Source organism: Hyperolius riggenbachi, chromosome 3 (genome assembly GCF_040937935.1).
Source record: "Hyperolius riggenbachi isolate aHypRig1 chromosome 3, aHypRig1.pri, whole genome shotgun sequence".
Taxonomy (NCBI): domain Eukaryota; kingdom Metazoa; phylum Chordata; class Amphibia; order Anura; family Hyperoliidae; genus Hyperolius; species Hyperolius riggenbachi.
Genome location: NC_090648.1, coordinates 176,877,223 through 176,902,724, shown reverse-complemented (window position 1 = coordinate 176,902,724; position 25,502 = coordinate 176,877,223). Strand labels below are relative to the sequence as shown.

General features: G+C 44.4%; 1 long non-coding RNA gene across 2 annotated transcripts in view; it reads left to right on the top strand.

Moving 5' to 3' along the window:
* LOC137561236 (uncharacterized) overlaps positions 1-19,726 on the top strand; it is a 121,679-nt gene extending 101,953 nt beyond the window's left edge. For both annotated transcript variants that reach the window (XR_011029937.1, XR_011029936.1), the window contains exon 3: positions 19,309-19,726. This is a non-coding gene — a long non-coding RNA (uncharacterized lncRNA). The remainder of the gene's footprint in view (positions 1-19,308) is intronic.
* Positions 19,727-25,502: the final 5,776 nt, after the last annotated feature.

The following is a 25,502-nucleotide window of genomic DNA, read 5'->3' as shown; positions in this document are numbered from 1 at the left end:
ACGACAGTGCACTGTAAGGCCTGGAACCCACTAGCAGTTCATTATGGTTCAGCATGGTGGTGTTGTGGTTAGTGCTCTCGCCTTGCAGTGCTGGGTCCCTGGATCGAATCCCAACCAGGACAACATCTGCAAGGAGTTTGTATGTTCTCCCCATGTCTGTGTGGGTTTCTTCCGGGCACTCCGGTATCCTCCCACGTCCCAAAAACATACAGATAAGTTAATTGGCTTCCCCCTAAATTGGCCCTAGACTACAATACATACACTACACAATACATACATAGACATATGACTATGGTAGCGACTAGATTGTGAGCCTCTCTGTAGGATAGTTTGTGACAAGACAATATACTCTGTACAGTGCTGCGTAATATGTAGGCACTGTATAAATACTTAAATCTCACTAATATTATAAATACTCTGTACAGCGCTGCAGAGACAAATACAAATTTCACTGGGAAAACGTAAACTGCAGCCATTCTAAAAGGGTTCTAAAACTTTACACAGTTGGTCACTGGGTGACTGGGATTAATATTCAAAAAAGTGGGTGGAGCCTACAAAAGCCAATTAAAATTCACCTATTGATTTTCAAGGGGAATATTTAATTGCTGCCATTCTTGCACTGTTAATTGCAAAGCCTCAAACCTGGTACAGTTAGTCATTGGGTGACTGGGGTTCAAATTCAGAAAAGGAGGTGGAGCCAAAGCCAATCAGATTTGTTTAATTTCAATGCAAATTATTGATGCCAAAGACCGCAAAACTCACAAACTAGGATATTGAGTAATTGAGTAATTGTGTGTTAGGGTTAGAAAAAGTGGGCGGAGCCAACACCTGACAAATACATACCTGGGCAACGCCGGGCCATCAGCTAGTAAATAAATATATAAATACATTTCTAAGCCATTTCTAAGCACTTTTGATATGAAAAGCTCTTGCTAATGTAATTCTATGGGTCTGACCCCACTTGAGTGATTTTATAAATATCACCCATTGCATTAGCAAGAGCTTTTCAAATCACTAGCGCTTAGAAAAGGCTGCTAGTGGGTTTTAACCTTAAGGCCAAGCCATTTTACAAGGGCAGGCAGCTGGTTTGGTGCATCCGCTGGGTAAGGGCATTTGGGAGGTGTTCATCTCATGCATGCACATTTGAGCATGGACATGGCTGTATTCAGATGTGACATGAGGTAGTTCTTCACTGCCACATAACCACACTATGTGTCACTGCTGACACCCATGGGATTACACGTTGCAAACAATGCCATTGGGTGCATAGAATCGAAGCCGGGAGTCCCTCAGTAGCCAGCACATAGGAGGCTGAACTGGCCATCTGATTGAAAAAACCTAAAGAAGGGAATGTATGGGCAGGGTAATTGCTCAAGCGGAAACAGGAAGGAGTAACATTGCCACGGACAGGAGTCAGGAGTTGGCAGAGTAATGTTTCCACATGTGTTGTGCTGCTAAGTAATGATGAGCACAAAATTTGAACCATATGCAAATTTCAGTTCCACTGGAGCCGGGGACAGCAGGGGCTAATCACAATCAGTCACTCATGACTGATTAACCAGTAGCTGGTAAATATATTATCTGCCAGTTAACTAATTTATTAGCTTCCAATGAACTGATAAGCAGGTGCTGATTCTGAATAGATCTTGCAAATTTCCAGTTTCCTTCAAACTGAAATAAATTTCCTGAGCAAATGTTTTTTTCCATGGCCCTAGCCAGGACAGAAGGCAAGTGGACAAGTCCGGAGACACCGTGGGCTCTGCTGGAGTCTGCAAATAGCAGTGATGCTGCAAAATTGGGGGGAGGAGGCCGTGATATATTCAAAGATACTACATTGCTCGATCAGAGGTGTAACTGTTCTGGGTTTGCATACAAATAGAATAAATATTGGGACTGAGCTATACACACTTAGTAGCTGCTGGATTTGTTCAAATATTAATTCTATTTAAATTGCAAACCCGGAATTGCTTCTCACTGATTATCTCTAATGATTAACTCAGCATATGCAGCTTGTAGACCCTGCACTAGTGAGTTGGGGGTGGGGTACATATAGGTTTGATCAGAGCAGAGTATAGTCAAAGTGATTGCTAATACTTGGGCACTTTGGGTATGTGAAATTGTTTTGGGGTGATATCTTCTCCTCTAACCATCCCCTTATAACCTTCTTAAAGAGAGCCAGAGGTGAGCTCATAAAATAAAAAAAAAGTAGGCTGATTGATCCGGGGGGCTGAGCGGAACAAGTAGCCTCAAAAACCGCTGCTCCCCGTCGCTCCTGATGGACGCAATGGCCTACTTTCACTCTAGGTCAGGACCCTGGAAACAGATTGTCTCTCACCAGCGCGCAGGAAGGCAGGGGATCGGCAGCAGGAGGTGCAGCTAGGGAGAGAGAGCTGCTCAATGGCAGTTCTGGAAACCCTGCAGGAACGCTCCTGATGGGTGTTTTCAGCAGATAATCCATCTCCCCTATGATTACATCAGAGATAGCGACAAATATTGTCGCTAATCTCTGAGGAGGGGGTGGGGGGGTAAAAGGTGGTGGTGGGGGGAGCAGAGAGTGGTGGTGGGGTGACACGGAGGCATCTCCTGAGGCAGAGAACATGCCTCTGTGTCCCATCTGCCCCCCCCCCCCCCCCCAAGAACCACCTTAGGTACTCTTTAATGTCAAAATGTAACGTCAACCCCCCAACTCCTTCATGACATCTGACCCCAGCCTCTTCCTGAAATATTAACTTCTTAATATGTAATATTAACCTCCCTGCTCCTCATTTAACATTCACCTCTTCCTGATTTCTAACCCTTCTAATATTTACCACTTTTTTTATTTTATTTTATTTTTAACCCCCCCATATTAACTATTATCCTCTTCCTGGTTTCTAATCCTGACATTCCCTCTATTATTAACCTCTTCCTGATATCTAACTCTAATGTCCCACTTAAACATTAATTCTTCCTGGTATCTAACCCCAACCTCGCCCTTTAGTATTAACTCCCTTCTGATATCTAACCATGTAATTCTTCCAGGTATCTAACCCTAACCCACCCAACCCCAATTTAAGATTAAAGTGAACCTCCGGACTAAAAATCTACTCAGCAGAACTGAAAAGGCTTGGTGTTTCTTTAACAGTTTCACAGCATCAGAACTTTGTTTTTCTTACCAAAGCATCATTTTTAGCTGCATTTTTAGCTAAGCTTCACCCATCAAAGAAAAAAAGCCTGGGCTTTTTTCCCCTGATGCTGTGCAGAGCATGATGGGATTTCCTACGTTGTTATTCACGTTGCCTAGCAACTGGGAGAGGCGCTCAGGACACAGGACAGTTGGAACTATGTCTCATGCTCCCTGTCACCTCCTTTCAACCAAAAAGATGGCTGCCATCATGAAATCAAACATTTGCCTGTTCTTTTAAAACAGAGTGGGTAAGAGATTATATTACCTATCTATTTTAATTAACATAACTAATGTAACTTAATGACATTATGTTTGTTTAGGCTGGAGTTCCTCTTTAACCTTTTTTTTTTGTATCTAACTCTAATATTCCCCTCTAATATTCACCATTTCCTGGTATCTAACTCTAACATCCCCCTCTAGTTAACCTGTTCCTGGTATCTAACCCTAGCCTCCCCACCCCTCACTGATTCCTAATCTTAACCTTTCCCTCCAATGGTAACTTCTTATTTTCTCTAACCCTAGCCTCTTCTATAATGCCTAATGGTAAACCCTAAATGGAAATAGTGTTTTGTGCTGTGGCACTGCCTTTTCTTTAACCATTTCAACCCGCGGTTTGTTTGCACCTTATGGACGAGAAGAATTTTTGCATTTTTATCACATTGATCTATACCTTGTTTTTTCTGCCTCAATTAGACTTTCTTTGTGTGGTAAATTATGCTAATAATTATTTTATTCTAAATGCATTCTAATGGGAATAATAAGAAAAAAATGGGAAAAAAATTCATTATTTCTCAGTTTTTGACCATTATAGTTTTAAAATAAAATGTTCTACTGTGCATAAATCCCACACATTTTATTTGCCTATTTGTCCCAGTTAACGTATAAATTATATCCCTAGTACAATGTATGGTGACAATGTCTTATTTGGAAATAAATGGGCATGTTTTCAGTTTTATGTTCATCACTAACTACAAGCCCAAAACTTAATAATAATATGCCCTCTTGACATACATATTAGAAAAAAAATTCCCCAATGTATGTAGGTGTAATATTACTATTTGACCACACGAAGTCCTCGCATATTACTTCCTATAAGCGTACCATAAGTACGCTAAATAGGAAGTAATGCGTGGCTGTATTTCTTCGGAAGTGACGCAGGCATCTCATTGATGCCTGCGATCACGGTTACAGGAGGGTAGATGAATATATCAATCAGCGGCAAGAGCCGCGGAAACGAGTGACCAGGATGGAGTACCAATAGAGAAGGATCACTGTTTTTGAACAAAAACAGTGATCATTCTCAGCGGATATGCATGGATTGGCTCAGGGGACTTCTGTTCCCTGCGACCACCAATCCCCCCTGACGCCGGGACCATCGCGATTGCAGGGTTCCGCCAGCATGATTGCGTGCACAGCCCCGCAGACGGCACCGATATGAGCCTGACGTCCCTGAACTCAGATTCATTGTTTATTCGTGTGAACACCTGAATTCAGGCAGAGATCCCATTCATAAAAAATAAGAAACTTGTTCTGTGGAAGTGAAATTGATGATCGTCATGTTTCTGCAGTAATTAATGGCTGGAAGAACGAATAAACAGGAAAGATTATTGCTACATATTGAATAGCAAGCCGCGCAATGGCACGTGCTCTCACAGGGGACATTTGTGACTATTCATGCTTTGAAAGGAGCAGATGAAGTAGAAAAGTGGGAAGGAAAAAAACCAAGAGAAATACAAGAGACAGTTGTGGTGCGTAGCAGGGAGCAGCTGTCTCGAGTCTTATTAATTTTACTGACAGGGAGCACACCCAAGCAATGGGAATCCCCTAAAATCCACACAATGATAAAAGAGAATTCTTTACATAGCTTTTCTGTGCTATTTACTTACATAGACAATGCATGTGTTTTTAACATTCTCTGGACCATTAAATGTAAGACATTGTACATATAGGCTACAATTTCAATATTAAGGACTACTGTCTCAAAGCACATACAAAATGATTTTAATAACAGCCTTGGCTACATGTAAATCGCACAACATGATTAAAGAACCCCACAACTAAAAACAACTGTACCTGGCCAGGACATGCGCGCTTTCTCTCAATGGGACAAGATCAGGCTTTATGCAGGGTGTGATCGCCCAGCCGCAGCCTATTATGCAGAAAACACCCTGCTACCACCATCTATATGTCCTCAGCCACCACCAGTACACCGCACACACTGTGTGTTAAAGTCCTATATCCGGCTTTTTCATGGCTGGTTTGTTTAGCAATAGCTGTACTGTATGACCATATAGCTTCCACTGACGTTATATCACAGTTGCGGACAGTCGGATCATATAGTGACACTAGCAGACAGGGGGTCAAAGTTGCTGACTGAGCTTCCACAACATAGCGACATCTCAAGGCTGCAGCCTATGATACTTGCGCATATACGTTGGTGAGCTCCAGCTCACAGGGCCCTCCGTTTTCCGCAGTGCACTGATTACTCCGTCTTGTCTCTGCTGATGTGTTATACTTCACTCCCATCTGCTGAGGCCTCAGCACGGCTTATGCTCCAATCCTGTTCCTAAGCCAAGGGCCTGAACAGCGTGTGTCAGTGTTCACATGGGGACATCGCGCGTGCACTCCTGCGGTAGCCACGCCCACCGACGCGTTTCGCCCCCGCCCACGGGGCTTTCTCAAGGTGTTGAGTGGCAGGTGGCTCGTTCTCTTTCCTTCTTATGCTTTAGACACACAGCTCACGCCCACGCAGCCTCAGTGCTGCAAACGCTTGTTGTATAAGCAATACATACAAGTGAGGGAGCCTGGACTTCAGTGGAAAACGCTTCACTGCCTAAAGATTCCCTCAGATCTGACCCATGTCAGTGGTTTTTCAGATGTTTTAGTATTTAATTCATTTTATATCAGCACATATAAATCAGCAAAGACTCATTCTTCAGATGATTATTTTGTGATCACAGCACAAAAGAAACAGGACAGTAGGCAATTATAAAGCTCATATTCAACATAAGCTGTCAATGATTCATAGGAAGTATGTCAAGTTCAAGTCTGTATTCAGACCTTTTGGGGTAAGAGTCCCCAGACGGTAGATCCACATCTGCTCGATTTTATATAGTTCTTTTTCTATGTCCGCACCACGAAATGGGATCCGTTGTTTTATAATTCCTTTAAACCTCAGGCCATCAGGTTTCCCTCCATGGAACTCCATGAAATGTTTTCCCAACGGACTGTCCAGGTCACCATTGCGAATGTATCCAATGTGGTCCCCAATTCGTTTACTCAAGCGATTTTTTGTCTTCCCTATATTCAACAAGTTACAGGGGCATTTTATCGCATACACAACACGCGTTGAGTTGCAATTAATATTAGCTCTTATCTCAAACGTTTTTGAGCCATCGTTATTCGTAAAGGTTTTGCTTCTGTCCACATACCCACAATTGACACAAGATCCACAGGGGAACATTCCATCCCTTCTGGGATATCTGTCCAACCATGTTGATGGCTGTGTGGAACAAAATTCAAACCTCACTAAATAATCTTTAAAATTCTTTGCCCTATGGGTCGTCATAAAAGGTCTTTCGCCAACATTTCGTTTTATTCTATCATCAAGCATTAGTATGTGCCAATGTTTTCGAAGGATTTTCTGTAGGTCACTCCAATGTGGGCCATATCCGGTTACAAACCTAATTGGATCTTTGCTCTCTCCACAAAAGCTCCTTTTATTATTTTTTACAGTTAATAAAGACCCCCTGTCCTTCTCATTCATTTTTTCAATTGCTCCTTCCAAGATTCGCGAGGGATACCCTCGCGTCTTGAACCTTTGTCTCAACTCACAAACTTCCCGATTATAGTCTCCATCCCTTGAACAATTGCGCCTTATTCAGGTAAATTGGCCATTTGGAATTGCTTTCTTTTATGTCAGTAAATGGAAACTTGAATAATGAAGCAACGTATTGCCCGCAGTGGGCTTACGATAAGTGCTTGTTACAAGTCTCCCATCATCCCTGTTAATCAACAAATCCAAGAAGGATAATTCCTCTCTATCATATTGATAGGTCAACTTGATATTCCTTGAGTTGCCTTGCAACTCTTCCACGAACAGGGATAGCTGTTCCTCGGTTCCCCGCCAGACCAGGAGCACGTCATCAATGAACCTCAACCAGAGCACAACATTGCTCTGGAAGAGGTCAAGGGGGTACACATCCCGCCGCTCCCACAGGCCCAGATGTAAACAAGCGTAGGCCGGAGCACAGGTTGCCCCTATTGACGTGCCCCTGATCTGGCTGTAGAACCGACCATCAAATGCAAAGCAATTATACGTAAGAACTAATTCAAGAGCCTCACACACAAACTGGTTATGGTCCAGAGACTCAGGAAAATGCGCATTTAAAAAGAAGGACACAGCTGCTATTCCAACATCATTTGGGATTGAAGTAGAGAGTGATTCCACATCTATACTCGCTATTAAGTCTTCCTCTGACATCCTAACAGTGTCTAATACCTGTAAAGCATCGCCAGTATCTCTCACATATGATGGCAGTTTCTCAACCATACCCTTAAGTTTGTGGTCTAGATATTTTCCAAGTCTTTCAAGGGGGCCCTCATTGCCGGACACAATGGGGCGACCTGGGGGCCGCGTGGCATGTTTGTGTACCTTGGGTATCGTATAAAACACCGGGATGCGGTATGTGTCGACATGGCAAAACTCATGTTCCTGTTTTGACAATACCCCCATTGCTCGCCCTCCATTTAGCAATCGATTGACTTTATCCTTCAATGCCGGGAAAGGTCCATTCTCAGCCTCAGGTAAGTCTCCTCATCACCCAACAACCTCAGGCATTCCTGCCTATAATTGTCAGTGGACAGTATAACAACATTGCCACCTTTGTCACTAGGTTTGATTGTAATATCCGGCAGGCCCTTTAACAATTCAAGGGCCTGCTCCTCATCTGTTGTCAAATTTTTCTCATGACTATAGGGGGTCCAATGTAATTTATCAAAATCTCTGCACACGAACTCCCTAAACGTGGATAAACGATGTGTCAATGGTGGCATATATTTAGACTTCGCCCTCACCTCCACGGGTAGCGGGTTGGACGCACCACTCTCTGCGGATCCGTCCAACCCATCACCCGACAGCACCCCCAGGCCCCCCTCATCTACCAGACTTTCCAAAATTCTCAAAGCCTCACGATCTCCTAAACTGTCCAATCTAGGGATCTCAGCATCAGTGGATGGCTCAACATGCTTATCACCACCATACGTGAGAGAAAGCTGAATCCTTCTCAGGAAAAAGCACAAATCTTTATATACCTGAAAAGGATCGCCGTTACTGACTGGAGCAAAAGTTAAACCACGGGACAGGAGCGAATAAACCCCCGGCTCAAATTCACGTGTAGAGAGGTTCATGACGTTGTTCAGTTCTACCGATGTTGTCTCCTGGTTGGTTGCACCCTTCTCTCTACAATCTCCTTCTTTTCCTTCCCCTTCACCTTCTGTACCTCCTGTCTCAGAATCCCCTTTGTTTTTTCTCCTATCTCTTCCTCTTCTTCCTCGTTTTCTGTTTCTGACTCTTGTTCTAAAAAAACGATCGATTTTCCTGACGGATTATTTCCTGAAGGTCCTGCAGATTGTGGACTAGGGTTCCGAGACCTGTGTCTACTCATCGACCGATTTCTCGGTCTACCTCTTTCACACTGGCTTCCAACTGGCTACATCCTCCTGAAATTTCACCTGTTTCTCCTTCTTAATTTTCTTTTGAGTTTTTTCAACATCGGTTTTTAACTGCTGGTTTAATTTTTCAAAATTCTTTTGATTACTAAATGGTTCCAATTTACTTCTACTTATTTCAATCTAGGATTTTAGCTCATCATTCTGAATAGTTTCCTCATCCACTATCATACTCATAATCTGTATACCTCTTTCTATGCAACTTTCTTTCCACAAGGCCATGAACCTCCCAGTTTTTAAATGTCCAGCCGGAACAACTCGCTCCCTTATGCCCCATGGCACAACCCGTGCCTTAATGTAGGATCTCAAGATGGAAATATTCCATCTCCTACGTAGCGATTTCAATAGCAACCGTTTATGTTCTCTGAACAATGGCACAAACGAATCCTTCCTTATTTCTTCAACAACCTCTGATTGTCTACTGTCACCTGAATCAATTTGAAATGCTGTATCAATGTCGTCTGCTAAATCTTCACCTATGACGTATGCCATAATAAACTCTATCTGACAATAATGTGGATCAGTTCTGGACCAATACTCCGCACAACGTTTCCACGACTTATACATATAAAAATCAATGTTCATGCGATATTCATGTATGCCAATAGCATTGCCAATAATGTGGCTTACAAAAGGGTGTCTCATCCAATTATATACCTAATTAGCACACACATATTATAAGGAGAGCCACCCCTTTAAACATCAATTGGTGCAACTCGTTATCACACGGAGCCAGCAGCCTCATTCACTTTGGCTACAATTTCAATATTAAGGACTACTGTCTCAAAGCACATACAAAATGATTTTAATAACAGCCTTGGCTACATGTAAATCACACAACATGATTGAAAAACCCCACAACTAAAAACAACTGTACCTGGCCAGGACATGCGCGCTTTCTCTCAATGGGACAAGATCAGGCTTTATGCAGGGTGTGATCGCCCAGCCGCAGCCTATTATGCAGAAAACACCCTGCTACCACGATCTATATGTCCTCAGCCACCACCAGTACACCGCACACACTGTGTGTTAAAGTCCTATATCCGGCTTTCCATGGCTGGTTTGTTTACCAATAGCTGTACTGTATGGCCATATAGCTTCCACTGATGTTATATCACAGTTGTGGACAGTCGGATAATATAGTTTGTGTGTGAGGCTCTTGAATTAGTTCTTACGTATAATTGCTTTGCATTTGATGGTCGGTTCTACTGCCAGATCAGGGGCACGTCAATGGGGCATCCTGTGCTCCAGCCTACGCTTGTTTACATCTGGGCCTGTGGGAGCGGCGGGATGTGTACCCCGTTGACCTCTTCCGGAGCAATGTTGTGCTCTGGTTGAGGTTCATTGATGACGTGCTCCTGGTCTGGCGGGGAACCGAGGAACAGCTATCCCTGTTCGTGGAAGGGTTGCAAGGCAACTCAAGGAATATCAAGTTGACCTATCAATATGATAGAGAGGAATTATCCTTCTTGGATTTGTTGATTAAAAGGGATGATGGGAGACTTGTAACAAGCACTTATCGTAAGCCCACTGCGGGCAATACGTTGCTTCATCATTCAAGTTTCCATTTACCGACACAAAAGAAAGCAATTCCAAATGGCCAATTTACCCGCATAAGGCGCAATTGTTCAAGGGATGGAGACTATAATCAGGAAGTTTGAGAGTTGAGACAAAGGTTCAAGACGCGAGGATATCCCTCACGAATCTTGGAAGGAGCAATTGAAAAAATGAATGAGAAGGACAGGGGGTCTCCTCTCTCAGAGGTGCCTGGCTCTTCTACTGACCACATATGCTATTGCTCCGTTGTTATTGCCTGATGAAGCGGGATCAAACCTGCGAAACGCGTTGCATATTTGGAGTTCATAAATAAAATATATTGACTGTGTTTACTACAGTCGTTGTGTGTCTACTTGGAGGAGGTAAGTCCACCACTACCTCCTCTATTTACCAAGAATTTGGTTTTTAAGCTCATTTAGCTTCCTTTTATCCTTTTGGCGCCTCTGTTCTCCTGCATAATATTGAGTCCACCCTGGGTGGAGGGTTGAACCCCTTTTTCTCATCTACAGAGAGCGACTTCTTATTCCTGAGTGGGGTCAGGAAAATCTCCCCACCTGCCTTTACAGTGGTTGCCTAATGGTAACCCTGGTTTGTGAGTATTAATATTTACTCTATCTAGTAACCATTTACCAGTACATATTACACTATTGGGGCTCTTGGTGTTCCTTGTTTTCATTGACAGATTATGTTGAATATGAGCTTTATAATTGCCTACTGTCCTGTTTCTTTTGTGCTGTGATCACAAAATAATTATCTGAAGAATGAGTCTTTGCTGATTTATATGTGCTGATATAAAATGAATTAAATACTAAAACATCTGAAAAACCACTGACATGGGTCAGATCTGAGGGAATCTTTAGGCAGTAAAGCGTTTTCCACTGAAGTCCAGCCTCCCTCACTTGTATGCATTGCTTATACAACAAGCGTTTGCAGCACTGAGGCTGCGTGGGCGTGAGCTGTGTGTCTAAAGCATAAGAAGGAAAGAGAACGAGCCACCTGCCACTCAACACCTTGAGAAAGCCCCGTGGGCGGGGCGAAACGCGTCGGTGGGCGTGGCTACCGCAGGAGTGCACGCGCGATGTCCCCATGTGAACACTGACACACGCTGTTCAGGCCCTTGGCTTAGGAACAGGATTGGAGCATAAGCCGTGCTGAGGCCTCAGCAGATGGGAGTGAAGTATAACACATCAGCAGAGACAAGCCGGAGTAATCAGTGCACTGCGGAAAATGGAAGGGCCCTGTGAGCTGGAGCTCACCAACGTATATGCGCAAGTATCATAGGCTGCAGCCTAGAGATGTAGCTATGTTGTGGAAGCTCAGTCAGCAACTTTGACCCCCTGTCTGCTAGTGTCACTATATGATCCAACTGTACGCAACTGTGATATAACATCAGTGGAAGCTATATGGCCATACAGTACAGCTATTGCTAAACAAACCAGCCATGGAAAGCCGGATATAGGACTTTAACACACAGTGTGTGCGGTGTACTGGTGGCGGCTGAGGACATATAGATCGTGGTAGCAGGGTGTTTTCTGCATAATAGGCTGCGGCTGGGTGATCACACCCTGCATAAAGCCTGATCTTGTCCCATTGATAGAAAGCGCGCATGTCCTGGCCAGGTACAGTTGTTTTTAGTTGTGGGATTTTTTAATCATGTTGTGCGATTTACATGTAGCCAAGGCTGTTATTAAAATCATTTTGTATGTGCTTTGAGACAGTAGTCCTTAATATTGAAATTGTAGGCTGCTGGCTCCTTGTGATAACGAGTTGCACCAATTGATGTTTAAAGGGGTGGCTCTCCTTATAATATGTGTGTACATTGTACATATAGTGTGTTTTAAAACTTTGCTTATAAATAGCATAATCAAGCCCATATTGCCTTCAATTAATTCTCTATGAATTATCATTCATAGAGCATACGGATAGGAATCAGGAAAAAAAGGGCGCAGGAGCTCCTATAGAAAAAATGGCGCCACCATACGCACCTATCATAAAAGATGTGATTAGCGGCAAAGAACGGAATTTTGGGTGTATGGCAGTGCCCGATATCGGGTTCCTCCGTGCGCCAAAAGTTAACTTTTTTGCCGCATATTGCAGCTTTGCGTCAAGGGTGGGGGTGGGGGGGGGTTAAGGTTTGGAAGGAAGGGTTAGGCGCCACCAAACAACAAAACAAACAAACACAGAACATTCTTATTGCGCTTTTCTCCTGACAGACTCAAAGCGCCAGAGCTGCAGCCACTAGGACGCGCTCTATAGGCAGTAGCAGTGTTAGGGAGACTTGCCCAAGGTCTCCTACTGAATAGGTGCTGGCTTACTGAACAGGCAGAGCAGAGATTTGAACCCAGATGTCCTGTGCCAGAGGCAGAGCCCTTAAGCATTACACTATCCTGGGGGGTCTTAGGGCTAGGCACCATCAGGAGGGAGTCTTAGGGTTAGAAACCACCAGAAGGGTCTTAGGGTTAGGCACCACTAAGGGGGTCTTAGGGTTGGGCACCACCAGGGGGGTCTTAGGGTTGGGCACCACCAGGGGGGTCTTAGGGTCAGGCACCATAGGTTGGGAGGGTCTTAGGGTTAGGCATTGGTAGAGGGAGGGTTCTGTGTGAGAGTAAAGCTACATACACACGGGGCACAATTGTCCCCCGTTGCATAGCTACAAGAGACCGGATGCTCCATTCACTTGCATTAGGTCTCCTGTCGCTAGTCCGCATACACACGTGGACTAGCGACAGTTGCGGCGAAGTTGTGGCGACAGCTGTTGCCGGCGATTGAACAAGTCAATCGCCTGGCGAAAGCTTTGAGTAGCGACGGTTCGGGGCGCGCGCGTCATACACACGGGCGACCTGTTGCCGCAACACGAGCGTGCCACGTGGTTGCAGCGACAGCCGTACCCCGTGTGTATGAACCATAAGATTAGGTTTAGCCATAGTAAAATTTCTGTAAACATTGCCAATATTTTACTATCGGAATCCAGCAGTAGAATATTGCTAATTTTAGCATTATTCTACTAGCAGCAGTCCCCTGCGCCCTTTTTTTCCAGGCGCTGTTTTTCATGTGGCATGAAGATAAGGTCACGTTGAATATGTTGTGATGTGCATTTGGCACATCGCAACAGATTTCAACATTTGTGCCCTCCGGCATCGCATACGATACAGTGCACAGTATCTTCCCGCCATTTATTTGAAAAATGGACGTAAGCTGCACATTGTCTGGTAGTGCACAACTTGGCTTGTGTTATTACGATGGAACCTGATGCACCGCAGACCCAACATGCCAATGTGAATTAACCCATTGTTGGATCATTCCTGTGCATTGCTATGCAGTTATAACTTGTGTTATAAGGTACCAGGACTGAGCTCAGCTAGAAGGTAGCTATATGGCATGAGAGAACACAGCGGTAATGAGTTCAGCTACACTGTAGCCAAATTCAGATAGAGGTAGTTAGTGTTGGGAGTGGAGAGGGGGAGGTTACTGCTAGGATTGGAAAGAAGGGAGGTTAGTGTTAGGGGTAGAGAGGGTAGAGGTAGGTGTTAAGAGTGGAAAGAGGGGAGCCTCGGGGAGGTTAGTTTTAGGTGTGGAGAGGGAATGGCTAGTATTAGGAGAAGGGGGGGGGGGTAGAGTTAGGAGTGAAGAGGAAGAGGTTAGTATTAGGGGTGGAGAGGTTAGAGTTAGGAGTGGAGAGGGGAGAAGTAGGTGTGAGCAGTTAAGAGGTTAGTGTTAAGAGTGGAGAAGAGGAGGTTAGTGTTAGGAGTGGGGGGGGGGGGTAGTGTTAGAAATGGAGAGGTTAGTGTTAGTAGTGGAGAGGTTAGTGATAGGAGTGGAGTGGGAATGGATAGTGTTAGGTATGGAGAGGGGAAAGGTTAGTGTTAGGAGTGGAGAGGTAGGTGTTAGTAGTGGAGAGGTTAGTTTTAGGAGTTGAGAGGAGGAGGTTAGTGTTAGCAGTGGAGGGGGGTTAGTGTTAGGAGAGGAAGGGGGATGGTTAGTGTTAGGAGTGGAGAGGGGAAAGGTTAGTGATAGGAGTGGAGTGAAAATGGCTAGTGTTAGAAGTGGAGAGGGGAGAAGTAGGTGTTAGCAGTGAAGAGGTTAGTGTTAGGACTCAGGATTGGAGAGGAGGAGGTTAGTGTTAGGAGTGGAGGAGGGGATTAGTGTTAGGAGTGGAGAGGTTAGTGTTAGGAGTGGAGAGGTAAGTGATAAGAGCGGAGTGAAATGGCTAGTGTTAGGTGTGGAGAGGGGAAAGGTTAGTGTTAGGAGTGGAGAGGGGAGAGGTAGGTGTTAGTAGTGGAGAGGTTAGTGTTAGGAGTCGAGAGGAGGAGGTCAGTGTTAGGAGTGGAGGGGGGGAGATTAGTGTTAGGAGTGGAGAGGAGAAAGGTTAGTGATAGGAGCGGAGTGAAAATGGCTAGTGTTAGGAGTGGAGAGGTAGGTGTTAGCAGTGAAGAGGTTAGTGTTAGGAGTGGAGAGGAGGAGGGTAGTGTTAGGTGTGGAGAGGTTAGTGTTAACTCTCACTTCAGTTGTCCTTTAAAGTCAGATTCCGTTGCAAAGGCATTATGTCTCATACAAACAAAGCAGTAATTGACATTCATTAAAGCTACTTTTACAGTAAATGCGTTGTGTCAGCACATCAGTTTCAGCCCAGATGGGGTGCCAGTACAATGTAACGTCAACGCATCCGTTGCAGCATACATCTGCTGCATGCATTTTCAGGGCACAGCAAATCCATTCCCATTACATTGAGAAAGGCACAGAATCTGCCCGGCAACCTGCCCTGTGCATTCACTGTAAACTGAGCGTCACTCGTATATATTATCCTTCTGGCAACACTATTTACAGTGGCTTAGCAATAGGGGATGCAGAGGTAGCGACCGCACAGGGGGCCCTGGACCAGAGGCAGAGGGGCCCATCAAGGGCCCTCAGCTCACTGTGAACGTAGAATAACTGAAGCTCATTAGTGCCTTGTTGTAATCACACAACATCTTTACAATGGCATTTCACTTTACAGCCAGTGTGAATTTGATAAGCAAGAGACAACAGATGCCTCACTGAAAATTGCAATCTGTGAAATATTTAGCCCTTCTCAACAGGCTCAGGACATGTTACAGTGCATCTTGCAGCCGGGCCAAAAGTCTGAGCTGGTGCTTGCACAGTCCAGCAATCACTTCCTCCATCAAGACTGAAAAAGGAAGGACCCATTTCACCACACAGATGCATGGTTATCATTAATGCTACTTAGTATAACATTAAACAAAACTTTGAACCCCATCTACACCGTACAATTTTCCATCAGATCGACCAGTGATCTGATAAGAAATTGTATCGTGTGTAGACATCCAAATTGTTTCCAATCGATTTTGCAATGATAAGTACCCAAAATCGATCACAAAATCGATAATACAATTGGAAATTATCTAATAGATCCATCGATCTGAAGGAAAATTGTACCGTGTAGATTAGGATTTAGAGACTGTGAATGAGTTAAAGGTTGAAGGTGCGTACACACACTAGACAGAACTCGGCCATTCATGGCCACCTCTGCTGAGAATTTAGATTGTGTACAGGTGTCCCCTGTGCTCTGGAAGACCTGATTTTTAACCCTTTTGGGGACCGGCCACCTAACCATCCCTCAAGGACCAGGCGTTTTTTGCTGAAGGGGGAGGGGGCACGTGTGGGGGGTCAGGCAGCCGGATCCAGTCTGTGGCATGCTGGGCTTTGTGTCCCCCCTGTAGCCAGGTGTCCCCCCTATAGGCAGCAGCCATTACTCACCTTCCAGGCTCCAGCGATGAGCCGCTGTGGACCCCTCCGCTCCGGCCGGCATCCCTGCTCGTGCTGTTGCTCAGTTCCGGGTCGCTGCTTGATGACGTCATCAAGCCGGAACCTAGCACCGACGTCAGAGAGAGCGGGGATGCCGGCCAGAGCGGTATGGAAAGACGATCATCGTGGGAACGGCAGGAAGTGGGTGGATCCTCTTCCCCCCCCATCGCCGCAGCTGCCAATAGTGATCACTACGATCCGCCGGCGATTGTAGTGATCATGTGATCAGCAGCCATACATGATGGCTGCTGATCGCTGAGGGGAGATATCAGCTGTCATATGACAGCTTAATCTCCCCTATCGGGTGCGTACGATCGCGTCAGGAGCGGAAGCGGCAGCATAGATCCTATGCCGCATCAGGCTAGAACAGTCACAAGTGCGGCATAGGATCTAATACAGGTGGTCCCCAAAAGGTTAAACGACACTGACCCCTGACTAAGCGCATTGTTTCCCTCTTTACCCATCCCACTGGGTGCAGCTCCGCCGCGCCTCTTTCCCTCCTCCCCTCACCATAGAAACAGACGCATTTGACACGCACTACCATGCAGCTAGGGGTTCTCATCAATTAGGGGCAGGGCAGGAGTGTCCATTGTGTAGCATGCAATCTACACTACCAGTACATCGCAAAGGACTTCTGATTAGATTGTGCATGCTTGAGTGCCACATGCTGTTTTTGAGTTTGACTCAGATGAGCTTAGCATGATATGCCAGCTTGGAGTTTTGGAGGTTGATGGGATTCTGATATAGAAAGGTGGTGATCCATACGTTTAAAAGCATTGGGCCTGACTCACAAAGCAGTGCTAACAGTTAGCACGCTGGTGAAAAGCCCTTTATCACGCCTAAACTCAGTTTAGGCATGATAAGTTTAGGTGTGATAAGTTTAGGTGTGATAAGTTTAGGCATAAGTTTAGGTGTGATAAGTTTAGGCGTGATAAGTTTAAGCACCAACTGGGTTAGCACCGCAGTGCACAGCTCATCAAAAGTCTGGTGCACTTCGCATAGAGTTTAATGGTGCTGCTTTGCGTGCGGGACTTTGCGCGCGATCTAAACTTATCATGCCTAAACTTATCATGCCTAAACTTATCACACCTCAACTGGCTTTTCACCAGCGTGGTGCAATGGTTATCACGCCTAAAGTCTCTAACTGGGTTAGCACCGCTTTGTGAATCAAACCCATTATGTGCTACTGGTGATGACATGTTTTCCGCAGGTTTTTTTTTTGTTGTTTGTTTTTTAATCATGCTAACATTTGTGTAGCACTTTTCTCCTGTTGTACTGAAAGCACTTGAGAGGCAGCCACTAGGGGAGTGCTCAGTAAGCAGTAGCAGTGTTAGGGAGTCTTGCCCAAGGACTTCTTACTGAATAGGAACTGAATAGATACTCCACGGGCCAGCAGAGCCAGCAGTGAGTTTCTTACTGCAGTGCAGCGCTGCGGAAGATGTCGGCGCTATATAAATACTAAATAATAATAATATAATAATAAAGTACTGGCTTACTAAATAGGAAGTCTCCTATGCCAGAGGTTGTGCTCTTAACCAGTACACAATCCAGCCACTCTAAATATATGCATTTAATTCACTCTCAACTTGTGGTAAATTGCTGCTGTGCATGTGTTTCAATCCTAGCTTGCTTCTGTAGGGAGAATCTACCTGTTAAATCATTTTGACTTACTGTAGTAATTTATCAAGTAGTTGAAAAGGTGAGTAAGTATGCCTCTGCCCCTCTGCCTTAGGACCTCTTGGATAGTAATGTTTGTGTACACGTGGAGTAGCATGTGATCATTGGACAGACTACTCATTTGTAAGGTTTAGATTTGCTGGTTGCGATCCTGAACTAAAGCAGGAAATTATCTCAGCAAATCAAAGGTTTGCATCTGGTCACATGCTTCTCCAAGAGTCCGGATACATGTGAGCATTATTACGTCTAGACACTGCGAGGTGTTGTAAGTTCTAGACTTCACCTGTTGATGCCAAAGGCTTGGTACCCACTGGGAATCACTCCTCCCGCGTGCCGTGCATGCACAGTACGCCAAATGCACGGACACAGGGACAGAGGATGCAGGGACACAGCCGTTTTATTATATAGGATGCTGCATATTTTATTTTTTGTATTAATGGAGAGGGGGCTTCATTCAACATTTTGCTGGTCAGGCCTACTTAGACTGCTGCTCAGTTCATATAAATTTGTCTCCATCCATGACCACACCCACATTCTGGTATGTGGGCATGCCCATTTTTCAGTAGGATCCTAGCAATGCCCCTGGCTGTTACCATGATAAAGAGGGCCTGTGTGTCTTTGGATTAATAAAAGTCCACTGGACTTTGCATTACTCACTCCCACACCATCCCTCTGTGCCCCTCCACCTGCCCCTAGATATACACATAATCACTCACAGAGCAGGCACTGGCTGCATTCAATGGAGTCACATGACATCACAGCCAGACTCAGTCAGACCTGTTTGTCACGGCGTGCTCCCTCCTCTTCACAGGTCCTGTTGTCTCTCCCTCTGGCAGCCATGTTTCTACTGTTACATAATGTTAAGGTGACATGATGCGGTTCCAATAGAGACACAGGGCTACCAGGAAGTTGTTCCTTCCTTCACCTTGTTGACTATGTGGCTGTCCCTTTATCTGTCGGCGGAGGTGAGGGTGCCAGCGGAGCCAGCAGTGAGTTTCTTACTGAAGTGCAAAAGACTGCCTGTTGCAGTCCTATAAGGAGGAAGGCCGGGAGAAGGGGCGGGGGTTAGTGGGTTGCATGAAAGGAGGGGGGGTTCTTGAGTGCCATGAGGCTCCCCTGTGCACATGCCTGTGCCTGAGGCTTCCCTTTATTCATGTAAATATCTTACTTTTTTCTAAATTTGATTTCAGATTCACTGTAAACTAAGCCTAATTTCAGCATCATTGCTCCATTTTAATGGCTGAATTAATAACATGAGCCAAGATATCCGTAACACAGGTCTGGACTCTGTGCTTGCACTTTGCATGACCACTGATGACTGTCACGAAGCACAAACAAGAGAAACTGCAGCCTGATTTTTACATTTTTGTTTGCAGCACCTCTGAGGATTTCCATGCACTCACATGAACGCTGAAGCAGGTGTGCTAATGTGTTACAAGTTCTGGGATTTGGCTAGACTCTTGATTCCACCAGATCCACCTGAACTGCTGTGGTGGATGACATCATCCAGTGTTCTGGCTCTGAAAACAGCATCCAATGGGATCTAAAGACCATCTGTTCTGCTCAGTATATATATTTGCTTAAAGCATCAGTCTGCAACTTACCAAATGTCGTTTAACCACTTACCAGCTGAAGTACAGTGAAGATGTGATGTTATAGCGTGTAACCTCTGTGCTCCTTTTTCATACTCGGGATCCCTTCTCTATCCATTGCTTTGCTATGATAAATAAGGCACAGAATGATGTTTTGTTCTCTTGGTGCATTTAAGTTGAAGCCTGGTGATTTGTAAAGATCCTGTACAATAAAGACATTTTGAATGTCTGTTAGCATTGCATACTCTATGTTTTATGCTGTTCATTAGAAAGGCATTGGGGATATGTCATAACATAGGTTTAGGTAGGTTTTCATGTGCCTACTGTACTGATAGTAGGTGCAATCACACCAGCAATGGGGATGATGCAGGGATTTTATGATGACCCCTCCTGGTGTGACAGTGCTGGGAATACACATGGAGCAGTGTTCAGGCTACAGCAGACAGGTTTAGCCTGGATGGATAGGGGTCTTCCTGCCTATGCAACAAAGAGGCTCAGATGAATGGTTTCAATGCACTTGCAGTGAACAAAGGAGTGGGGGTCGTCTGCCCAAGAAAATCTGCTGCTGCGCGTAATTTACATATCCAGAGGAAACAGCATGTCATTGCAATGAACATCAGAATCACTCCCTGTAAAAAGGTCCATCCATTTACATAGCAAAACCAGCAGCAGCCACTAGACCTCCAATCTTTGGGATACATAAACTGGGGGTGGTTTTAATAACCTCTGAGCTAGGTGGCCAAACACATCAATTTTTCCCTTTAATATTCGGCAGATTCGATCACTTTCATTGAGTCTGCTAGAAATGGATGCCACAATGTCCAATTGATCAATTTTCAGCTTAAATTTACCAAACTGGTTGATCGTGCTAGACGGAAGATATTAGTTGACTGGCAGTGGATAGGGAGTGTCCAAAGCAGTGTGTTGGCAGCAGAGCTGACTCTCACCTATCCCCCAGCATGCCTCCTCTCATGTCCAGTGTCTTCTCTCCTGGCTCCTGGGGCACCTGTGCCATTTGTCATATGCTAAAGGCCAAACACTAGAGGCCAAGCAGCATACACGCCAGACCTCTAGCGTTTGTCACATGACAAAGGAACTGCAAGAGAGAAGAAGAGCACCGCGGCATGTAGAAAAGACACAGGGAAGTGCTCCAGCGGACAGGTGAGCATTAGCTATGCTGGCAAGACCCTGGGAGAGCACATTAGATGGAGAAGTCCCAGGGGTGGCAGGCAACAATAACAGCTCCACAGATTTCCAAGAGATTTTATGCTGAAATGTATTGAACATCTGTGTACAGTGTGTGGGCTCAGATGCAATCAGAGAGGGATCTGATGGTCAAGCTGGTGGCCATCTATTAGTGTATGGCCACCTTCAGGCTACATTCAGAGCAAAGCAGGATCAATCCACAAGACAACCTAGGCAGATGCCTGGGGTCTAGTGGTGTGTCAAGGGGCCCAACTGCCACCTCCTTTGTCCCATTTCAGATAGCCAGTAAACTATCATGGGAAGCCAAAGCTACTACTTTTCCTTGGGCCCTATTTCATAAATCCTTCTCTGATTCACAGTGGGGAGTTGCGCTGTGTTCTCTGTCAAAACAACAATGCAATGGAGAGGAAAACATGCACTGAATTTTAATGAATGTGCTGCGATTAATACAGTAAAGCATACAGTATATAGAAATAATGCTTCACTGCCACTATTGTGTTATGCGGTAATGCACTACATGCATCGCCTTATGCCGATGGATCCATTGCACCGTACTTCTAGTGCGCCAATGTGAACATACCATTACTATACAGACAGTCCCCTACTTACAAACTACTCAAATTACAGTGTTTCAGAGATACAAACAAAGTTGTCACCATGTGTAAAATATATAATACTGTTTTTGTATTACATATTTTTGTTGTCGAATCATGTTACAGTATTACAAGTAGTTAACACTTTAAAATCACAAAATTACATTGAAAACAACCCCAAAACATTGTTTATGTTATATGTCCAAATTCCCAGTTGTCCAGAAGTAAATCATTTATCCATGTTTCACCATGTTTACCACAGGACTCAACTTGCAAACAAACTCCTGGAATGGAACCTGTTTGTAAGAAGGGGACCGAATATATAATATTATATTGTCTGACACCACGCTCAACTGTGAGAGCTTGTTCACACTATGAGCGCTTTGAGCCTTTTTTAAGCGCTACTGTTTTTTAAAAGTGAATCTCAATGTTGAGCATTTTTTCCAATTGCAAATGCAGGTCCTGCACCATTTCACTTCAATGGAAAGTATATGAAAATAGCAAAGCGCTTTAAAAAGCGTTTGGAAAAGCGATTTTGTGATTGATTTTCATAAAAAATTACACTAAAGATATTAAGTTCCAGGTCAGAGTTCACGTCCTCATTGTCTGCAAACAGAAAAGCTTAAATCACAAAACAAAAGTGCTTACAAAAAAAGCGCAAATCTCTCAAAAACGCTGGTAAAGTCACTTCAAAAAGTGCTCAGCGTTTGCAATTTATAATGTGAACTAAGCCTGAAAGTTGCCTGGGCCTGGGACCCTCCATAGGTGATTTGTGGCAATTGTAAAGCACCCGCAATTTGCTGCATCATGGAAGTGCCGCGATTTCACTGTGATTCTTGGAGCAATCGCAATTTGGCTACTGTAGCCATTGATGTGATCGCTCCAGGATCACTTCCATAATGCTTCAGGAAGCATTTTGCGATCGCAACACTGCTAGTGTGACTAACTCCATGGGCAGGGGTGTAGCAATAGGGGTTGCAGAGGTAGCCACTGCATCGGGGATCTTGGGCCAGAGGGGCCCCGAAGGGCCCTCCCTCAACTACAGTATTAGCTCTCTATTGGTCCTGTGCTCATAATAATCACTTGTATAGATACTTTGAATAGTGGTAATCATAAACAAACTGTTCCCCATCACCTTCTTGCACCTCAGACACTGTATCAATTATTATGTGCAGAGTGCTTGGGGGGCCCCATTGTAAAACTTGCATCAGGGCCCACAACTCCTTAGCTACGCCACTGCCCATAGGGATCCACTGGTGTAGCACTTTGCTGATCGCTAGTGACCGGCAAGTGCTGCAAAAGCACTCTAGTGGGTCCCAGGCCTACAGCAGGGATCAAGAATCCACATGTGTGGTCGCACACCATTCAGGTTTCCCAAGTGCTAGTCTGGACCAATAATATTGTTCAATGTCCAAATGGGTCTGTGCACTGTGTATGATCTGTTGAAGAAAAGCAGCAGTGGCGGTATTTTTTTTTTTACCGCTGAAAATCACACTGCTTCCACTGATCACAATTATGTGTATTTTCGTGTTACAGAAAACACACACGATTTTGAGCAAGTGTGACCCTTGCCTTAAAGGACATCCGAGGTGAAAATAAACTGATAAGAAAAAGAATTAATTAAATCTATCCATCTTCTCCTAAAAATGACTTTTTTAGATATCCCACAGTTTTATTTTATATTTAAATCTAGTTTCAAGTTTTTACTGTTTCATTGTCTCTGCTCAGTGACACCTTCATTGAAGTATCCCAGAGCTCAAATCTACTCTACTGACAGAAAAGTGTTTTATGGCTGTAACTACTAATCAGTGAGGGTTATGCTATAGTCTGACCCAGTCCGACTTGGACAGAAACTGTCACTTCCATACCTGATGTTTAACTCTTTCAGGCAGAGAAATAAAAAAAGAAACACAGCTTAGTTATTTGTGTGATTGGCACTGTACATACAGTGGGATGCGAAAGTTTGGGCAACGTTGTTAATTGTCATGATTTTCCTGTTGTTTTGATACCCCCATGTTGCTACTCTTCAGATAAATTTAAAAGAGGAGGGAAACTTACAATCGACCCCTTAAATACTCTTTCTCATAATTGGATTCACCTGTGTATGTAGGTCAGGGGTCACTGAGTTTACCAAGCCAGTTTGAGTTCCAATAATTAGTTCTAAAAATGTTGTAATCAATAAAATGACAACAGTGCCCAAATGTATGAACCTGTCTAATTTTATTTAAACAATTATTGCACACTTTCTGTAAATCCAATAAACTTCATTTCACTTCTCAGATATCACTGTGTGTGTCTCCTATATGATATACAGTATTTAACTGGCATTTTTTTATCGTAACAACCAACGATTTATACAGGAAACAGGAAAATCATGACGATTAACAACGTTGCCCAAACTTCCGCATCCCACTGTACACGTCTATCTCATCATGTCACCTTGTGTATCTTTTAATGTTATATTGCCTCATCTGAATGATAGTCTTTCACAGTCTCAGTTTCCTAGAGTTAAAATATATTAACTCTTGACCTTTTTTTATCTACCCGCTGCAGTCAGAAGCTGTTCTCTACCAAGCAAGAGTTGTATGGCTGTAATTCCTTATCAGTGAGGGTTAAGCAAGTCCAACTAGGTCCTGACTGGAGAGAAACTGTCACTTGTATACCTGAATGGTTAACGGTGAGAGCACACTTGTATGTGCTGAAAAACATGCTTTTTCTGCTATATGCGGTTTTTTTCCTGCATTTGCATTTTCATCTTGCATTTTTCTTGCATTTCCGTTTTGCGGTTTTATTAAATATTGACATTCAGCAACTGAAAACAAAAATACATTAGCAGATCATTTTTTTCTTTTACAAAATTCATGCAAATTTGAGAGGGTTTTTGATTTCCCACAGGATAGTATTGTATGCAAATCACATGCGAGTACATACAGTATGTGGGAAGAAGGAACTTTCTGTTTGTGATCTGTAGGGCTTGACACTGTGCCAGACTAGATCCAGTGGGAGTGCAGGCACCAGGATTTATGTTGCACAGAGGGTGGCTATTGGTTATCAAAGTGTCTGACTTATTTGATCAGTAAGGGCTGATGACACCTCTTACGCGTATTAAATATTATATTAATATAATATTAATTAGACTTCTCAAGAGCTGCCCCCACCCTATGGAACTCCCTTCCACTCCCCCTCAGACTCTCTCCTTCCTTTAACACCTTCAAGCAAGCCCTCAAAACACATTTCTTTAAAATGGCCTACCCCACATCTACCACACTCTAACTCTCTGTCAACCACCTTTTCCACAACCCTACCTTATGTGTCCCTCCCCCACCCTTTAGATTGTAAGCCTTTGGCAGCCCCCCCCCTCTCCACTCCCTTAAGGTGTCCTTCTTAATTGTGCTACCACAGCAATGACACCCTTCTCATTGACTAACTCGGACTTGATTTGCTGGGTCTCTGTAAAACGCATTTTATACCCTGATTGCATGTATAACCTTGTGCTATGTTGTAAAACAGTTTGCTATTGCTCTGTCTGTCACCCCTTGTTACAATGTATGTATCCCTATTTATCGTCCATCGCTGCGTAATATGTTGGCGCTTTATAAATACAATAAATAATAATAATAATATTAAAGGGACCCTGAACAGAGGGGTAAATTGAAAATCTGGACTTACCTAGGGCATCCTCTTGGTACCTTCCGTGGTCCCACTGGCGGCTCCAGTAATGCGGCGATATTGGCTGAAGTCACACGTGCACCCCCGGCACGTCTTCAAGCTGGTTGCCATAAGCCTCCTGCACATGCACGGTTCAGTCTTTAGAGAACCTCGCATGTGCAGGAGGCTTATGGCGACTGTTGTGATGACCCGCCAGGGGAGCACACACGCAACTTCAGCCAAAGTCTCCGGATTACCAGAGCCGCCAGCGGGACCACGGAAGGGACCAAGAGGACGCCGGGGGACCTCACGGGCTATGGGGGCTGGAGGAAGCCCCAGGTATGTCCAGATTTTCACTTTACCTCTCTGCTCAGGGTCCCTTTAAAACACTGCTTTGCATGGAAATTATACACGAGAATTTGTAGGGCATAAAAAAGCTCTGATGTTAACTCTGCAAAACTGTCCATGTAAACTCAGCCTAAGTAGCAGGGGGATGACATATTGTGTCCCCCTGACCTCCTCATATGCCTC